General features: G+C 38.9%; 1 long non-coding RNA gene across 1 annotated transcript; it reads right to left on the reverse strand.

Moving 5' to 3' along the window:
• Positions 1-4,975: 4,975 nt before the first annotated feature.
• Positions 4,976-17,652, reverse strand: LOC309658380. The gene is made up of 2 exons (XR_014262215.1): positions 5,449-17,652; positions 4,976-5,145 (listed from the first exon to the last, which is right to left on the reverse strand). It is a non-coding gene; the product is annotated as an uncharacterized lncRNA (long non-coding RNA).
• Positions 17,653-19,458: the final 1,806 nt, after the last annotated feature.

A 19,458-nucleotide genomic window follows, 5' to 3' on the forward strand; every position in this document is an offset into this window, starting at 1 on the left:
AAGTGTAATCTGATGTTTTTGGATGGAAGGTCCTATAAATATCAATTAAATCTATCTGGTCTATTGTGTCATTTAAAGCTTCTGTTTCCTTATTTATTTTCATTTTGGATGATCTGTCCATCGGTGTAAGTGAGCTGTTAAAGTCCCCCACTATTATTGTGTCACTGTTGATTTCCTCTTTTATAGCTGTTAGCAGTTGCCTTATGTATTGAGGTGCTCCTATGTTGGGTGCATACATATTTATAATTGTTATATCTTCTTCTTGGATTGATCCTTTGATCATTATGTAGTGTCCTTCCTTGTCTCTTGTAACATTCTTTATTTGAAAGTCTCTTTTATCTGATATGAGTATTGCTACTCCAGCTTTCTTTTGATCTCCATTTACATGGAATATCTTTTTCCATCCCCTCACTTTCAGTCTGTATGTGTCCCTAGGTCTGAAGTGGGTCTCTTGTAGACAGCATATAGATGGGTCTTGTTTTTGTATCCATTCAGCCAGTCTATGTCTTTTGGTTGGAGTATTTCATCCATTCATGTTTAAGGTAATTATCGATATGTATGTTCCTATTACCATTTTCTTAATTGTTCTTGGTTTGTTTTTGTAGGTCTTTTTCTTCTCTTGTGTTTCCCACTTAGAGAAGTTCCTTTAGCATTTGTTGTATAGATGGTTTGGTGGTGCTGAATCCTCTTAGCTTTTGCTTGTCTGTAAAGCTTTTGATTCCTCCATCGAATCTGAATGAGATCCTTGCTGGGTTGAGTAATCTTTTTTGTAGGTTTTTCCCTTTCATTACTTTAAGTATATCATGCCACTCCCTTCTGGCTTGTAGAGTTTCTGCTGAGAAATCAGCTGTTAACCTTATGGGAGTTCCCTTGTATATTATTTGTCATTTTTCCCTAGCTGCTTTCAATAATTTTTCTTTGTCTTTAATTTTTGCCAATTTGATTACTATGTGTCTTGGCATGTTTCTCCTTGGGTTTATCCTGTATGGGACTCGCTGCGCTTCCTGGACTTGGGTGGCTATTTCCTTTCCCATGTTAGGGATATTTTCGACTATAATCTCTTCAAATATTTTCTCAGGTCCTTTCTCTCTCTCTTCTCCTTCTGGGACCCCTATAATGGGAATGTTGTTGTGTTTAATGTTGTCCCCGAGGTCTCTTAGGCTGTCTTCATTTCTTTTCATTCTTTTTTCTTTATTCTGTTCTGCAGCAGTGAATTCCACCATTCTGTCTTCCAGGTCACTTATCTGTTCTTCTGCCTCAGTTATTCTGCTATTGATTCCTTGTAGCGTATTTTTCATTTCAATTATTGTATTGTTCATCTCTGTTTGTTTGTTCTTTAATTCTTCTAGGTCTTTGTTAAACATTTCTTGCATCTTCTCAATCTTTGCCTCCATTTTTTTCCCGAGGTCCTGGATCATCTTCACTATCATTATTCTGAATTCTTTTTCTGGAAGGTTGCCTATCTCCACTTCATTTAGTTGTTTTTCTGGGGTTTTATCTTGTTCCTTCATCTGGTACATAACCCTCGGCCTTTTCATCTTGTTTATCTTTCTATGAATGTGGTTTTTGTTCCACAGGCTGCAGGACTGTAGTTCCTCTTGCTTCTGCTGTCTTCCCTCTGGTGGATGAGGCTATCTAAAAGGCTTGTCCAAGTTTCCTGATGGGGGGGGACTGGTGGTGGGTAGAGCTGGCTGTTGCTCTGGTGGGCAGCACTCAGTAAAACTGTAATCTGCTTGTCTGTTGATGGGTGGGGCTGGGTCCCCTCCCTGTTGGTTGTTTGGCCTGAGTGACCCAACACTGGAGCCTACCCGGGCTCTTTGGTGGGGCTAATGGCAGACTCTGGGAAGGCTCATGCCAAGGAGTACTTCCCAGAACTTCTGCTGCCAGTGTCCTTGTCCTCACAGTGAGACACAGCCACCCCCTGCCTCTGCCGGAGACCCCCCAACACTATCAGGTAGGTCTGGTTCAGTCTCTATGGGGTCACTACTCCTTCCCCTGGGTCCCCATGCACACATTACTTTGTCTGTGCCCTCCAAGAGTGGAGTCCCTGTTTACCCCAGTCCTGTCGAAGTCCTGCAATCAAATCTCGCTAGCCTTCAAAGGCTGATTCTCTAGGAATTCCTCCTCCCATTGCCGGACCCCCATGTAGGGAAGCCTGACGTGGGGCTCAGAACCTTCACTCCAGTGGGTGGACTTCTGTGGTATAAGTGTTGTCCATTTTGTGGGTCACCCACCCAGCAGTTATGGGATTTGATTTTATTGTGATTGCACCCCTCCTACCGTCTCATTGTGGCTTCTCCTTTGCCTTTGGATGTGGGGTATCTTTTTTGGTGAGTTCCAGTGTCTTCCTGTCGATGATTGTTCAGCAGTTTGTTGTGATTCCAGTGTTCTCACAAGAGGGAGTGAGAGCATGTCCTTCTACTCTACCATCTTGAACTAGTCTCCTAAAAAAACTTTTAAATTATCCTTTTCTTCATCACACCCCCAAGTTTTCTTTTTTTAATTTATTTATTTTTGGCTGCATTGTGTCTTTGTTGCTGCGCGGGCTTTCTCTAGTTGCAGCGAGCAGGGGCTACTCTTTGTTGCAGTGCGTGGGCTTCTCATTGCAGTGGCTTGTCTTGTTGCGGAGCACAGGCTCTAGGTGCGTGGGTTTCAATAGTTGTGGCACGTGGGCTCAGTTGTTGTGGCATGCGGGCTCAGTAGTTGTGGCTCACGGGCTCTAGAGCGCAGGCTCAGTAGCTGTGGCTCACGGGCTTAGTTGCTCCACGGCATGTGGGATCTTCCTGGGCCAGGGCTTGAACCCTGTCTCCTGCATTGGCAGGTGGATTCTTAACCACTGCACCACCAGGGAAGTCCCACCTCCCCCCAGTTTTATTGAGACATAATTAATATATAACACTGTATTCATTTAAGGTATATACAACCTAAGGATTTGATACATGTATTTATTGCTAAATGATTACCACAATAGGTTTAGTTAACATCAATCACCTCATATAAATTTTTTTTCTTGTGATGAGAACTTTTAAGATCTACTCTCTTAGCAACTTAAAAAAAAAAAAGATTATCACAACAAGTTTAGTTGACATCCATTATCTCCTATACATATAAAGGGAAGGAAAAGAAAGAAAAAAAATTTTTCCTTATGATGAGATCTCCTAGGATCTCTCAACAACTTTCATGTATACCATAGAGCAGTGTTAACTATAGTTATCATGTTGTACATTATATCCCTAGTACTTATTTATGTTGTAACTGGAAGTTTGTACCTTTTCACCACCTTCATCTAATTCCTTCTCTCCCCCACCTCCCTGCTTCTGGTAACCACAAATCTGATTGTTTTTTTCTATGAGTTTGGTGTTTTTAAAAAAAATTCCACATATATGTGAGACCATATGGTATTTGTCTTTCTCTGACTTATTTCACTTAGCACAATGCCCTCAAGGTCCATCCACGTTGTTGCAAATGACAGGATTTCCTTCTTTTTTTGTGGCTGAATGATATTATTTTGTGTGTGTGTGTGTGTATCACATTTTCTTTATCCATTCATCTGTTGATGGACACTTAGGTTATTTCCATGTATTGGCTATTGTAAATAATGCTGCAATGAGCATAGGGGTGCAGATATCTCTTTGAGATAGTTATTTCATTTCCTTTGTATACATATCCAGAAGTAGAAAGGCTGGATCATATGGTAATTCTATTTCTAACTTTTTGAGGAACCTCCATACTGTTTTCCATAGTGGCTGTACCAATTTACATTCCCACCAATACTGCACAAGGGTTCCCTTTTTTACACATTGTTATCTCTTGTCTTGTTGATGACAGCCATTCTAACACGAATGAGGTAATATCTTAATGTGGATTTGAGTTGAATCTCCTTGATGACTAGTAGTGTTGAGCAACTTTTCATGTACCTTTGGGCCATTTGTATATCTTCTTGGTAAAAATGTCTATTCAGTTCCTCTGTTCATTGTTAATTTTGCCCATTGGATTATTTATTTTTTGCTTTGAGTTGTATAACTTCTTTATTTATTTTAGATATTAGCCCCTTATCAGATATATGATTTGCAAATAATTTCCTCCCATTCCGTAGGTTAACTTTTTGTTTTATGATGGTTTCCTCTGCTGTTCAGAATTGGTGTCAAATCCAAACAATCATTGCCAAGACCAAAGTCAAGGAGCTTACTCCCTGTTTTCTTTTAGCATTTTTATGGTTTTAGGTCTTATGTTCAAGTGTTTAATTGAATCTGAGTTGATTTTTGTGTATGGTATAAGAAAGTGGTCCAGCTTCATTCTTTAACATGTGGCTGTCCAATTTTCCCAGCACCATTTATTGAGGAGACTAACCTTTCCCCACTGTAAATTCTTGTCTCTTTTGTCACAAATTAACTGATCTTGTATGCATAGGTTTGTTTTTGGGCCCTCTATTCTATTCCACTGATCTATGTGTTTGTTTTTATGCCAATACTACACTGTTTTGACTACTATAGCTTTGTAGTGTAGTTTGAAATCAGGAAGTGTTATGCCTCCGGCTTTGTTCTTCTTTCTCAAGGTTGCTTTGGCTATTTAGGAACTTTTGCAGTTCCATACAAATTTTAGGATTGTTTGTTCTATTTTTGTGACAAATGCCATTGAATTTTGATAGGAATTGCATTGAATCAGTACATTGCTTTGTGTAGCATGGACATTTAAAGAATATTAATTCTTCCAATCTATGAGAATGTAATATCTTTCCATTTATTTGTGTCTTCTTTAATTTCTTTCATCAATGTACAGTTTTCAGTGTAAAAGTCTTTCACTTTCTTGGTTAAATTTATTCATAGGTATTTTATTCTTTTTGATGCAGTTTTAAATAGGATTGTTTCTTTAACTTTTCTTTTTGATAGTTTGTTATTAGTGTATAGAAATACAACTGATTTTTGTAGGTTAATATTTTATTCTGCAACTTTACTGAATTCATTTATTCTAACAGTTTTTGGTGGAGTCTTTAGGGTTTTCTATATATAATATCATGTCATTTGCAATTAGAGACATTTTTCCTTCTTCCTTTTCAATTTGGATGTCTTTTATTTCCTTTTATTCCCTAATTATTTTGATTTAGGATTTCCAATGCTATGTTGAATAAAAGTGGCAAGAGTAGGGCTTCCCTGGTGGCGCGGTGGTTGAGAGTCTGCCTGCCAATGCGGGGGACACGGGTTCGAGCCCTGGTCTGGGAAGATCCCACATGCCGTGGAGCAGCTGGGCCCATGAGCCATAATTACTGAGCCTGCGCGTCTGGAGCCTGTGCTCCGCAACAAGAGAGGCCGCGATAGTGAGAGGCCCGCGCACAGCGATGAAGAGTGGCCCCCACTTGCCACAACTAGAGAAAGCCCTCGCACAGAAACGAAGACCCAACACAGCCATAAATAAATAAATTAAAAAAAAAAAAAAGTGGCAAGAGTGGACATCCTTGTCTTGTTCCTGACCTTAGAGGAAAAGCTGTCAGGTTTTTACTGCTAAGTATGATGTTAGCTGTGGGCTTGTCATATATGGTCTTTATTATGTTGACGTACGTTCCTGCTATACCTACTTTGTTGAGAATTTTTATCATAAGTGGATGCTGAATTCTGTCAAAAGCTTTTCCTGCATCTATTGAGATAATCATATGATTTTTATCCTTCATTTTATTGATGTGGTGTATCACATTGATTGATTTGCAGATATAGAACCATCCTTGCATTCTTGAAATAAATCCCACTTGATCATGGTGTATGATCCCTTTAATGTATTGTTGAATTCAGTTTGCTACCATTTTGTTGAGGATTTTTGCATCTATGTTCATCAGGGATATTGGCCTGTAATTTTTTTTCTTCTTCTGGGGTTCTTGTCTGGTTTTGGTATCAGGGTAATGCTGGCCTCATAAATGAATTTGGAAGTGTTCCCTCCTCTTCTATTTTTTGGAAGAGTTTGAGAAGGATTGGTATTAACTCTTCTTTGAATGTTTGGTGGAATTCACCAGTGAAGCCATCTGGTCCTGGATTTTGTTGAGAGTTTTGATAACTGATTCGTTTTTACTATTACCTGGTCTATTCAAATTTTCTATTTTCTATTTCTTCATGATTCAGTCTTGGTATGTTTCTAGAAATTTATCATTTCTTCTAGGTTGTCTGATTTTTTGGCCTGTAATTGTTCATAGTAGTTTCTTATGATCCTTTGTATTTCTGTGGTATCAATTGTAATGTCTTCTTTCTTTTTTTTCTTTTAAAATACTTGCAATTTATACTAGCACTAAATTTGAATTCCTATATAATGGATTTCTGTTTTCCCTCTTTCATCAGAATGGTGAATTTAATTCTGCATTATTACATCTAGTCAGAACCACCTGTAGCAATCAGCACATTATTAAGGACCTGGATTCAGTGATTGCACTGGACTATGGAGACAAGCAGCTGAAACACCACAGAGAAGAGAAAAAGGAAGCAGGAAATGAGCCAGCTGGCACTACAGAAGAAATGAGGCTCAGAAATATGCTGTATACCCAGCATTGCCTAAAGGCTAGGCACCTGGAGGGTAAGCCTCTCTGCTTTTACACATGCCACTCTGTCTACTGCCTTTTGGTGGGCTTTCTTCTCCTCATTTTACCTTCATTGTTCCCATTCAGGATCACTTTAACCAGGTCTCACCTATCTACAAATGAAGGGCAGGACAAGGTGTGTTCATAGCTCATGTGATAATGTCTGAGCTCCCAGAACTGGTCCCGTGACCTCTGGCCCAGCTCTCCCAGATGCTTCTACACCCAGCTCCAAGACCACACACTGTCTTTACTTGTAGACTCTAAAATAGGCTTTGAAGATGTGGTACATATATGCAATGGAATACTATGCAGCCATAAAAAAGAATGAAATAATGCTTGTTACAGCAATATGGATGGACTTAGAGATTATTATACTAAGTGAAGTAAGTCAGAAAGAGAAAGACAAAAACCATATGATGTCACTTATATGTGGAATCTAAAGTATGACACAAATGAACCTATGTACAAAACAGAAACAGACTCGCTGACAGAATAGACTTGTGGTTGACAAGGTGGGGTGGGTAGGGAGGGATGGATTGGGAGTTTGGGATTAGCAGATGCAAACTATTATGTATAGAATGGATAAACAACAAAGTCCTACTGTATGGCACAGGGAACTATATTCAGTATCCTGTGACAAACCATAATGGAAAAGAATATGAAAAAACAATGTATACATATGTATAACTGAATAACTTTGCTGTACAGCAGAAACTAACACAACATTGTAAGTCAACTATACGTCAGTAAAAAAAAGTAGACTCTGAAATGTGGAATTTCAGTTGTTCCTTGCCCTGTACAGAAAAGTAATTTGTACAAACCTTATGATATTAGAGCCAAATCTTACGTGTATTCCTCCTTTGACAGCTGGCATGATGTTAAGCTATGCCAGTGGAGGGTACTGAAGTGACTCAGCTAGCATGCAGGACAACCAGCAGAGCTAACCTCCAGCAGATTTCAGGGGGCACCCAGGCAGGTATCTTTCCAGCAAGTTCCATGGGTGCACCAGATGACTTCTCTGCAAGCTCAGCAGTATTCTGCACACATGCCTTCCCATGAGTTCTGTAGACACTCCAGCCAGATTCCCAGCAAGCACCCTGTTCCGCCTGGGTGAGTGACTTCCCAGTGAGTCCCACTGATGACCCAGTTAACTTCCCAGAAAATTCAACAGCAGCCCCTCTCCACAGGAAGCTTGCCAGTGAGTTTCTTCAGCATCCCAGCAGCCTATTTCCTGCTTTCCAATCTTGGCCCACAGCTTCTCAGTGAACTCCTTTGCCATCCAGAGGGTTATAGCTGCACATTCCCCAAAGAGGTCTGAATATCAGCATTAGATGGGGAGAAGCGGAATATCCCAAATGTGTTCCTTCCTTGGGTACTCTGCCTCAGACCAAGGGGTAGTAGCTGTTCCTTATAGCTGCTATTGCTTTATTTTTAAGTTCTCTTTACCAAGGGGTAAATCTCCTGTTACTCCAATCTCCTGTTACAAGTTGATAATTCTTCCTATTAAATTTTTCCTATCTAATTACTAAATTACTCTGTTTACTGACTAGGCCCTGACTGATACAAATTCTATCATCATTTGGTTTTATAAGAACTCTGCCACCCCATTATTTTAGTTTCAAAAAGCAGGGTGCCAGTACAGACCAGGATAAACCAGTGATTCCCACATGCTCTGCTACCCCAAAAGGTTGTCACATTCCCATGCCATAATGCTACAGTAGTGTGGTCAGTCAGAACTCCATTTGAAAGAGACAATGGTCTTCAGAAAACAAAAAAAAGCAGGGACTCTTGGTATTAGTGAAAACTTTGAGTGTTTGCAATATCACATATTCAGAGCAAAAATAAAAAAGGAGGACCTATATTAGAATGAGTTGGCTAAAAGTGTTAGAAATCCAACTGATACTAAATTAAGCATAAAAAAGGAGTTTATAGGAAGGATATTTGGTTTTGTCACAGTATCAAAGGAAGGGCTGTAGGAACTCATGAAGCTCCAAGGATCTCAGGAATTGGAACGGAAAACCTAATACCTCCAAAGTGCTCCTTCTTTCCCCTCTATCACTCTTTCTCAACTCATCTCTCATCTTTGCTGGTCTTTGCTTGGCTTTAACCACTCCCATAGCAAACAAGCTTTCGTCTCATGGCAGGGGAAAAAATGAGTATCAAAAATGCTTGGTATCACATTCTCACAGCTCAAAACCAAAGAGAGGAAAAAAAAATCCCTTTCCCCTTGGCTGGGATTAGAAAACTCCTGCGGAAGTTCTCTGATTGTCTTCACTTGGGGCACATGCTCAGCCTGGACCAATCAAGGGCCCAGAGAGACTGGAGACTAAGTCTCAGCCTCTGTTATGTGTCCATCCCATGATCAGGATATTCTGGGTCTGTTTACATGGACAAATGGAAGGCAAGCTTGTTGATTAGCTATCCTAAGGACTTTCCCAATGAAATAACTGCAAAAGCTAAATAATACATAACAATCACTATGTTAAATGAGTTGCTGAGATGGCAAGAAATGAAAGAATCTACAGAAGCCAAAAAATAAAGTGAAAGAAGGAATCCTGGGGAGTGGTTTAGCCTGAAGGAATCTATTCAACCTTAGTGACTGAGAACTTTTAGTTTGATTGCTACAGCAGGTAGAAGAGACAAGGTATGTTTTTATTATAAGTTTTCCCTCAAAAAAAAAGGGTGACTTGAAAATATGAGCAAGGAACAAGAGACCATAAAAATGATCTAATAGACTTGAACAAGAACCATACAGAACTTCATGTCAGAGACCGTCTGTCTAGATTTTGTTCCCTAAAGACATAAGGACAACCCTAAGCCATTACTCTGATGTGTCACTGATCTCTGGGGACTCTGAACTGAGGCTTTGGGCCCGTGACAAAACTGCCTTTCTGTGTTCTAAGTGATCCCTTTTCTGCTTTGTTTATTTACTCATTTTACAAGTATGCCGGGCACCATGCCGTCTCTGCCCTTAAGAAGGTCACAGCGCAAGAAGAACTTGAGTTCACAATCAGATGATGATAATACTGGGTGACAAGTGCTGTAGCAGAAGAGTAGACAAGGAGTGAGAGGAATTCAGGAGGAAATTCCCAAGTCCACCTGAGTAATCAGGGTGGTTTTAAGTTGTGACTTGAAGGCAGACAATTGAGGTTGGGCATCTTAGGCCGTGGGAAGAGCATGTGCAAGAGCACAGAGCTTAGGAAGGAGCTGGGTGCATCTGGAGAATTTCCAGAGGCTCAGTTATTACTGACTCACAGAGGGAGTGTGTCTAGGAGAGGGAGAAGAAGATACAGGGACAGCCAACAGGGACCAGGCCTAAAAGACTTTGTCCACCATGCTTAAGAGCTGAGATTTTACCCTGTAGGGTGGGGGAGGGCATTAAAGGATTTAAATCTGGGCAGTGACATGATTGCGGCTGCAGGAAGGAGCACTCAGTAATGGTGTAGCAGCTGTTCAGACCAGGGGTGATGACGGCCTAAACCCAGGCAGCCGGGGCAGGCAGATAAACCTGAGATACTTAGGAGGTTAAATTCCCATGACTGAATAAGGCCAGTAAAAGAGAGAGGCAAGGCAAGGATGACCCTTTCATTTCTAGTTTGTGTAACTAGGTGTAGATTAAAGTGTGAATAAAAGTTGACTTATGAAAGTGAAAAATAAATAATGGTTAGAAGAATGTAATTTTAAAACTATAGGGGACCTGGAGCAAAAAAATCCCGAAGAGGCAGAAAATAACCTAAACTGGTCAGTTGAGCACAAAGGAATGTTATTGGACAAAAGTGGAAAGGGCTGGCTTTCAGAAAGGCTCAGGGCTGGTAAAATGAGCGAAAGCAAGGAGGAAGAGGATTATCTTAGTTTCCTGGTGCCATTAAAAGCAACTGGGATGGATGCCCAGGATTCTATTTTAGCAGTTTTAGCCTCCTTTAGAGACAGAAATTTTGCTTCTTAATTCGTTAATGAGTTTTTGGTATTTTACAGAGTTACTTCTTCAAAGCAAGAGCAAAATCTGAGTTTATCCTGTCAGGCTTACAAATGCTCTAGTTAAGACACATTAGGGCAATCAAATATGCATAGGTTAATCTCACCTATGCTGTCTCCTCTATCCATTCTTCTAGGTGGTTTAGCTTCTTGCTAAGTCTAGAGTTTCCCTATGACATGTACACTCAAATATGTGGTTTTCTAAAGAGAAGGTGGGAAAAACAGTCAGCATCTGACTGTTGCTAGGCTTGTTTACTTGCTACTCTCCCATCTCTTTCTCTGTGTCTGGCTTGAGCCATGAACCATGAAGCTGAGTCATATCTTACCATTCTTCGTCTCTGCTACTGCTCATGCTTGCAAACCTGACTTGCCCCTCTTGACCTTTCTCCTCAACCCTTTCTCTTCATCATGTTCTAGACCTTCCATATGTACCTCCCTTGTAACCTGAGTGAATCCAAAGGCTCCATGTTGCCAATCTCAGCACTGTCACATTCAAATAATTGATCAACCAGAAGTAATTAAAATTAATTTGAATCTTCACTTATGTCTCTTGAAGAACATTAGAGGAGACTCAATTCAAAATTCACAGGACTGCGACTTCCCTGGTGGCGCAGTGGTTAAGAATCCACCTGCCAATGCAGTGGACATGGGTTCGAGCCCTGGTCCAGGAAGATCCTACATGCCGCGGAGCAACTAAGCCCGTGCGCCACAACTACTGAGCCTGCGCGCCTAGAGCCTGTGCTCGGCAACAGGAGAAGCTACCGCCATGAGAAGCCCACCCACCGCAATGAACAGTAGCCCCCACTTGCCGCAACTAGAGAAAGCCCATGCACAGCAACGAATACCAAATGCAGCCAAATAAATACATAAATAAATAAATTTATTAAAAAATAATTCACAGGACTACTTTTCAAACTAGCCACTTTCCCAGTCTTCTCACTCTCTATCTCCCTCACAGCTCTACGGATGCTTCCATGGATTAGTTTCCTGTCAGATTCCTTAGTCCCCTGCCCTTACTTATTACTTGCTTCTGCCTAACAGGGCTGGGGTGGCAGGGAGGGAAGGCACATGCCAGAAGTTCCTTTGTGGGCTGGGCTGAGAGAGTCTACTGATTTTGGTTACAATACCCTTGAACTTTTAACACTTCATTGGAATTATTTATATGCTTGTCTCTATCACCTAGATCAGCAATCCTCCACAGAAGTATCCTAGCCCACTAATGTGTTGGAATCAGGCTGGAGGAAGGGCTTGGGTTATAACTATTTTTCAGGGAACTGTGCTGAACTTTTAGTCTATGCAATTATCTGGAGTGAGTGACCATAAAAATCTGTATGTACTGAGAGAGGAAAATACTAGGCAGTAAAATCTAAAAGTGTAGGGAGAGTCATCATACTCATTTCTATTCTTTAGCTGTAAAAGGAACGAATAAAAGCACTTTCATCATGTAGATTGGGATTTATTTTAATGTTTTAAGCTCCAGCGGTTGTAATGTCTTAATCACAAGTTAATTGCTTTCAACTTGAAGTTATTAACACAAATTTTATGATTCACATATTCCTAAAAGGAATAAATGGGAGAACAAGAGAGAAGGCAAAGACCAATTCTAAACTCATCTAATGGATGCAGATTTGGGGGATTTCTCATTTTTTCTCTCCCGGAAAAATAATGAGTTTTACATTATCAGTCCAGATCTCATGATGCAGGATTTGCTTGAAACTCAGCCTGATATTTGCTGCTAGAGTTTTCACATAAACTTTGTATTGATTCTGTACTAAAGGATATAGAAAACTGGTTTTAGGCAAATAGTGAATGTGTGCTGGACCAGTTTTCTTTTTTTAACTATGCCTTGTTATATATTATTGCCAACCTCCTTGTGCTTACGTGCTCATATAACTTTGCTCTTCCGGGTAGCATTCAATCTGATTTACCACACCCGTGAAGCTGTCTCTTTGGTGTAGGGGAAGGTAGGAGATGTAGTTTGGGTGCCAGGATGTGAAAAATCTGTTTCTGTTAATATACTTATAAAATCAGCAAATTATATTACATATATTGTATATGTATACATTATATATATAGGTGGAGAGAGAGAGAGAGAAAGAGAAAGAGAGGGAGATTTTCTCTAAATTCCAGCTCCTTTCCCCTAACATCCTTATTCATACAGCTTAGTGCCTAAAAAGCATCTTAAATGTAATTATATGTACAACAGATTGTTAAGTTATTCCCTTCCCAGGTTACCTTTTCACAGTCTGTTCCATCCTAATAAATGGTGGCACAGCCCACTCAATTGCAAGGACCAAAAGCTAGGAGTCATCCTTGCATCCTTTCCATTTATCACCCTCTACATCCATCAGCAAATCCTTTGGGGTCTACCTCCAAAATACCTCTTGAATTTGTCCACTTCTTTCTTTGTCCAAACTACCTTTGTAATCCATCCTATATCGTCTTTTATCCAGACATCTATAATAGCTGTCTTGTTAAATAAGACAACATCACTAATGGACAATTAGAGCTCAATATCTTCAATATGATAAATGTACTCTTGTTAAGTGTAAATGATATAAATAATCAGAATTTGATCAATTGCTTATTTACTTCAAAAATAATATCTGTTTTTAATACTGCTGAAACTTATGTGACCCCTAAAATGATTTATTATGTAATCCCAAATAATGTTAATAACATAAATAAAAAGTAAAAAGTAAATGTTAGGCAAAAATGACAATCTGTGGTGTGTGTGTGTGTGTGTGTGTGTGTGTGTGTGTAGGCAGTGCTGAGGGAAATATAAGAGCTAACTTTATCATATATCTGAAATTTTAGAAAAAGGTCAGAAACTCTCCCTTTAAAATACCATAACGATCATTAAAATATGGATGATATTTAACTCCCTTTTAAAAGAGCATAGTTAATTTAAACATGTATTTGTAAGCACGATGCTGGTATAACTAGGGTGCTAAATACATCTCAGTAAGGGATCTTAGGAATATTCTGAAAATGGAGATGTCACATTCCAAATTAAGGTGGCTAACTGAACAAAGGTATCAAATTTTATTCCTCAAATGCAACTAAAAATACAGTCAGGGCTTAAATTTTTTTTTATTACGTTTTTAAACTGCAAGGAATTTTAAAAAAGGATTTAAAAAATAAACTCAGAAAAACAGTGAGAACAAAAGAAGAGAAAACATACACAAAATTTTGGAAGCTGGAAAAGAGACAGATACACGGTAAGCAACTTAGCAGAGTACAGAGCTGAATACTAAGTCAATAAGAGCAAAAACCGAGAAACAATCTGATTTTCACTGCAGAATATTCAAAGACTTGGAAACCAGCAGTACAAAATACCTCTGAAATGGAGTTCAAAGGGAATGCTAAATAATACTGATTTAATAAAAATTGAATGAAAAAGATATTTCTGAACCTACTCACCATTATATGTTTCTGGGCAACTGATTCCACTCTACCCATGATAATTCAGGACTGGAGAGAGTAAACACAGGGCATCTGGCCTAGGGAACATAAGGCAAAGTTAAGGGCATTGGTGCAGTAACAAAAATAGATAGGTTAAGTGATCTTATGCAGATTGTTTACTGAGATCCCAATTTCCCTCACTCCCTAGAACTCTAATAGATAGTACTTTACCCTCCAAAGAGAAGATAAAAGCCTTATATTTAGGAAAACTGATTAGGCCAAGAGAAAATATCTAAAAATACTGTATACCAGAGTTTCTCAACAAACAACCTACCTGATCACTCTACCAAAGAAGGTTAAACTCAACAAGTTAACTCATTTGTTACAGGCTTTCAATCAGCTTTTTAAGCTTTCAGTGGAAGGACATATAAAAGTAAGTCAACAGAAAGGAAAATAAAGGTAGTTTGTTGGAGACAGATGCTATGTAGTTTAAAAAAAAAAAAAACCTACCAAAGACTTAGATGAATATACCAGGTGCATGAATTGAGAGATTCAATAATGAAATAATGAAAAATCTATAGATTCAGCATACCTACCTCAGTAAAATCCAGGTAGGATCTTTTTTGGGTAGAAATTAGTGAGCTCATTCTAAAATGCATATGGAAACAAAAAGGGCCAAAAATAACAAAGATACCCCTGAAGAAGGAGAATAAAACTTGAGATATTATACTTCTAGATATCAAGACTTATTGCAAAGATACAGTGAATCTAACATTCACTGTAAATACGACAGTGTGATAATAAATAAGGATTGATAAATAGATCAATGGAACAGAGTAAGGAGCTGAATAAAAAACTGAGATATAAACACATATAGAGTTATTCTACATGTCATGTCACTCCAATGCAGTGAGAAAAGAATGGTATTTTCCCCAAACTTCAGATATATAATTGACAAACAAATGAAAAAATAATAAACCTAGCCTCTCCAATCCATATCGTATCTATTCCAGGAGTGTCTTCTTTGGCATGTCAGAGTAAGCTCCTAACAGACCAACCCTCACAGAAATTTTAGCAATGGCACAGATGCCATCATGATTAGTCAATAAGAAATCTAGAGTTACTCATGCCAATAGGTTGAGAATGATTTGTTGTCCGTCTAAAGAAGAGGCGGTATCATTAATAACTTCTGCCAGAGTTAGTGACAAGTTTCTTTCAGTCTTTTCTATTTGTAAGATGCTCACCACTGGGAACACTGCTCTGACTGCATCAACACTGAGTCAGTAATTCTTCCAGGTAGAGTGCCAGAATAATCAGAGGTAGCCAGATTTTGTAGCTCATGTCTAAGCTGGAATTTTCATCCTTGGTGATTTATAGAATTAGATTTCCGAGTATTATTCCTAAAACACATGAGGTGCTAGTCTGAGACAAACTGGACCAGACATTCTGGCTGTCAAGGAAGTAGTAGCCAGTAGGAGCAGAGGAAAAAAGGAGTTGTTCAAAACATGAGATGAGAATTAGGGCCTTACCTTAGCTTGGTTACATATTTGAATCTCTATTAGTCTGTTCTAAGTGACAATTTCTTGGCCCATCATTCAATGAAGGTTGCTGAATTCAGATTTAAAATTACCTCTAACTGATCAGTTGTAATAATTTGTCCTTTTTCTGAGAGGGGGTAACCATCAAAGTCATAGGTAGGTTTTTAAGGTCATTTGTTTATGTAGGTGCAAGTGGAAATGCTACTGGCTATCATTCCCTGTGTTCTCATTTGATGAGACTAGGATTGTGCAGAGGTTTTTTTTTATCATGGGGGTCTGGTGACGGATGGCATATCCAGCAGTCGGTAAGATTAAAAGCAGTGGCTACTGTTTGGGATAATCTAGGAATGGCATTAGAATAAGTTTGTTCTGACCTAACAGTTATCAGAAAGAGGAAAGAAAAGAGAAATAGGGTAATTATGGATGGACAACAACAGGGGTCAAATGTAATTGAGAAGGCAAAGGTATATCCAGAGCAGACACACTTGACTATGAATAGAAGAGTCCTTTGGAGCCTCTAGAAATAGTCCCTTTGGTGTGCATTTAATGTGACAATTCCATTTGCAAAGCAAGCCTCTCCCTATTGGAGGATTGGTGTCACAAAGCAGAAAGAAATATTTTTCAGATATTGCGCAAGGACTGAGAAAAAGGGAAGGTCTGTGGGTTATTTAAAATATCTACCACCTGTGTGGTATGTTTACTCCAAGGAAGAGATTGAGCAAATGTGGCAGGATTTGATGTAGAAAGAGAAGTGCTGGTATCTACCAGGTACTGATGTAGTTGACAATTTATATTTATAGTTAATTCACCTTAAATGTTTAAGGTGAAGGCAGTATATTGGGAGCTTTCTCCTTTCCCAGAGCATTTTCATTGATCTTAATTGAGGGATTTTTCTGTCTCAGTTTTCTTTTGTAAGATGGATCAATGTTTTTTATCTAGTGTTCTTTTTATTTACAATATCTACAATTGTCCTTGTTAATAGGTGGTCTGTTAGGAAGTGGTCACCTATCTTTTTGATCTGGAAGGCCATATGTTTATTTGGGGCCTGTCTTGTTTTATTCTCAAGGCCTTTCAAAATGTCGTGCCAGTTGTAACAGCACTATTTCCCATTATAATTTCTGTTGTCTAATTAGGTCTCAGATTTCAGGTTTAATTTCATTGACAAAAATGAGAAGAAAGGTCTGCTGTTACATTGGTGCCTTCTTTAAATCCCAAATGTTGTCAGCGACATTTTCTAGTCTATCCCACAAAAACTCCTATAGTTGCATATTTTATCTTTCTCCTGGAAAATCACAGTGCAATTAATGAAATCAAATCTCTAATAGGTTACTTGACAAAGAAATACTGTTATTACAGATAAAAGAAACATTTTGAAAAATATGTATTACATAAAACATTTTTAGAAAAATATATCATTAATTATGATTAACAAATCATTTTCTAAATTGAGGCCTCAAGAGCTTGGTCATGTGACTCATTTTCACAGAGCCTGAATACAACTGATATAACTGAACAGCTGAACATGCAAAGCTGAAGATCCAATTTTGAATCTTTAGTTTCCCAGTAAAGTACAGACACCCTGAAAATTCAATCACAGTTGCAGAACAAATGCAATGTGTGTTTCTCTCTCTTGACTACCTGTGCTATAATGCTGTCAGGTGGCATATAATTTTGAACTTAAATTGTATATTTTCAACAAAAGAATTTTAATGAAAATATGTGCCTGAAGTCATTCCATTTTTGACTGACTATATCTAATTCAGTGTTTCCAGAAGTGTGTTTTTTAGAATACTATAACTGCAGGGTATAAATAGGTATTACAAGAAAATAGGAGAGGTGGTAAGGAGAGATGGAGATCAAACAAGTTTAGGGAAAAGCAATGTGCTAATCAATGAAAAATCATTTGGTTTTGCTTTTTCCTTTAAATATTTATCAAAGCACATCCATTATTTCAAGAAGAAAACATGCAGTTTCACTTTTTTAGTATATAAGCCATGAAAAGTCATTAAAATGTATTGACTAATGAAATTATCAGACAAGTCAATCGTTCATGAAGAAGGAAATGGCTGCAAAGACGCAATGAATAAATTGCTTAAGTAGTTTGTGTAGTTTAAGAAATAAAGCCACAAGGAAAACAAAACCATACTTCTCAGGATTCTCTCTCTGCAAGTGCTGAATTCTGCAGGGGAATGAATCATTGCAGCTGCCTTTCTGCTTATTAGAATGGCATTTATGGTCTGATTACGCTAAAATTTTTTCATAAAGCGTTGATCATGTGGTCTTTCATTTGAAAACCTGTGGGAAAACTAAATTTGCATTTATACTAGATAACATTTAAGAAAAATGCATTTTAAATTTTAGGATTCAATTAATGTAACTAAATAAAAGTAAAAAAATCTTGCATTCAGAAGATGGGGTAAAGCAAGTAAAAAATTTAAGAGGGTATAAGCTAGGGCAGAAAATTAAGCATTAAAGAACAACATAAAACACTAAAAACAGGTAATGAATATTATTATTACAAAAGTTTTAGAAGTAGTTCCTCATGGAAAATTGTTCAAATATTATTCATGATGCATTCTACACAATCAAACCTTTACCCCTACGGAAAAGAATTTATGCCTGGGTGTCAAATGAAGGGGGGCATGCAACTTTTACTGGGGAGTAGAAATGAATTACAAATTGAACTGAGCTGAAGCAAAGATACTCCACTGTACGGTATATGTTCCCCTGCTACTCTCTCTTGCATCATTCCACCTGCCCTCTCCCTTATCTTTTATATATTGCTGGTGTTAAACCATGAAGCGGATTTCCTGAGTCTGCCTCCAGGTTAAGCTTTAAACTCAAGAGTGAAAGGAGGGCTTCCCTGGTGGCGCAGTGGTTGAGAATCTGCCTGCTAATGCAGGGCACACGGGTTCGAGCCCTGGTCTGGGAAGATCCCACATGCCGCGGAGCAACTAGGCCCGTGAGCCACAACTACTGAGCCTGCGCGTCTGGAGCCTGTGCTCCGCAACAAGAGAGGCCGCGATAGTGAGAGGCCCGCGCACCGCGATGAAGAGTGGCCCCCACCTGCCGCAACTAGAGAAAGCCCTCGCACAGAAACGAAGACCCAGCACAGCCAAAAGTAAATAAATAAATTAATTAAATAAAAAAAAAAGGAAAAAATCAGGGCTTATACATATATATATGCCATTACAACTAGCCAAGGTAGGAGTCCAGGTATGTGATCAAATCTCTAGCTTTAATAGGACTTTCAGGAACCCAGGTGGGTGCTGATGCTTATGAGGGAGGAGCATTCAGGGTGTCATAAATCCCAACTCCATCATCTCAGGAAAAAAGGAAGTACAAATATTTTTGACCAAATCACAAAGAATCCTGCTTGGATTGAAAAACAGCAATCCATCTGGTAATATGGAACCACAGGTAAATGAAAAAAATTTTACCTGCGTTGTGAGACATATCCTTTATTTGAATTAAAAACGTTTATTGCCTGTAGTTTGCTAAATTTTAAACTCTAGACTTGTGGGTCCAATATAATTTTTTTTTAAAAGGAAGCCAGGATTCCTTTATCTCCTGTCTCCCTTGACTTCTTTTTTAAAAAATTAATTAATTAACTAATTAATTTATTTATGGCTGTGTTGGGTCTTCGTTGTTGCGCACGGGCTTTCTCTAGTTGCGGTGAGTGGGGGTTACTCTTCGTTGCGGTGTGCGGGCTTCTCACTGAGGTGGCTTCTCTTGTTGCGGAGCACGGGCTCTAGGCGCGCAGGCTCAGTGGTTGTGGCGCACGGGCTTAGCTGCTCCGTGGCATGTGGGATCTTCTCGGACCGGGGCTCGAACCCATGTCCCCTGCATTGGCAGGTGGATTCTTAACCACTGTGCCACCAGGGAAGTCCCAAAATAATTTTTATGTTTGATATAACATCTAAGGACATCTGAGAACAACCAAAAGGTCTTGTGGGTTTCATATTGTCAAAGCAAAAGTTGACA

Source organism: Balaenoptera physalus (genome assembly GCF_965194825.1).
Source record: "Balaenoptera physalus genome assembly, chromosome: 3".
Taxonomy (NCBI): Eukaryota; Metazoa; Chordata; class Mammalia; order Artiodactyla; family Balaenopteridae; genus Balaenoptera; species Balaenoptera physalus.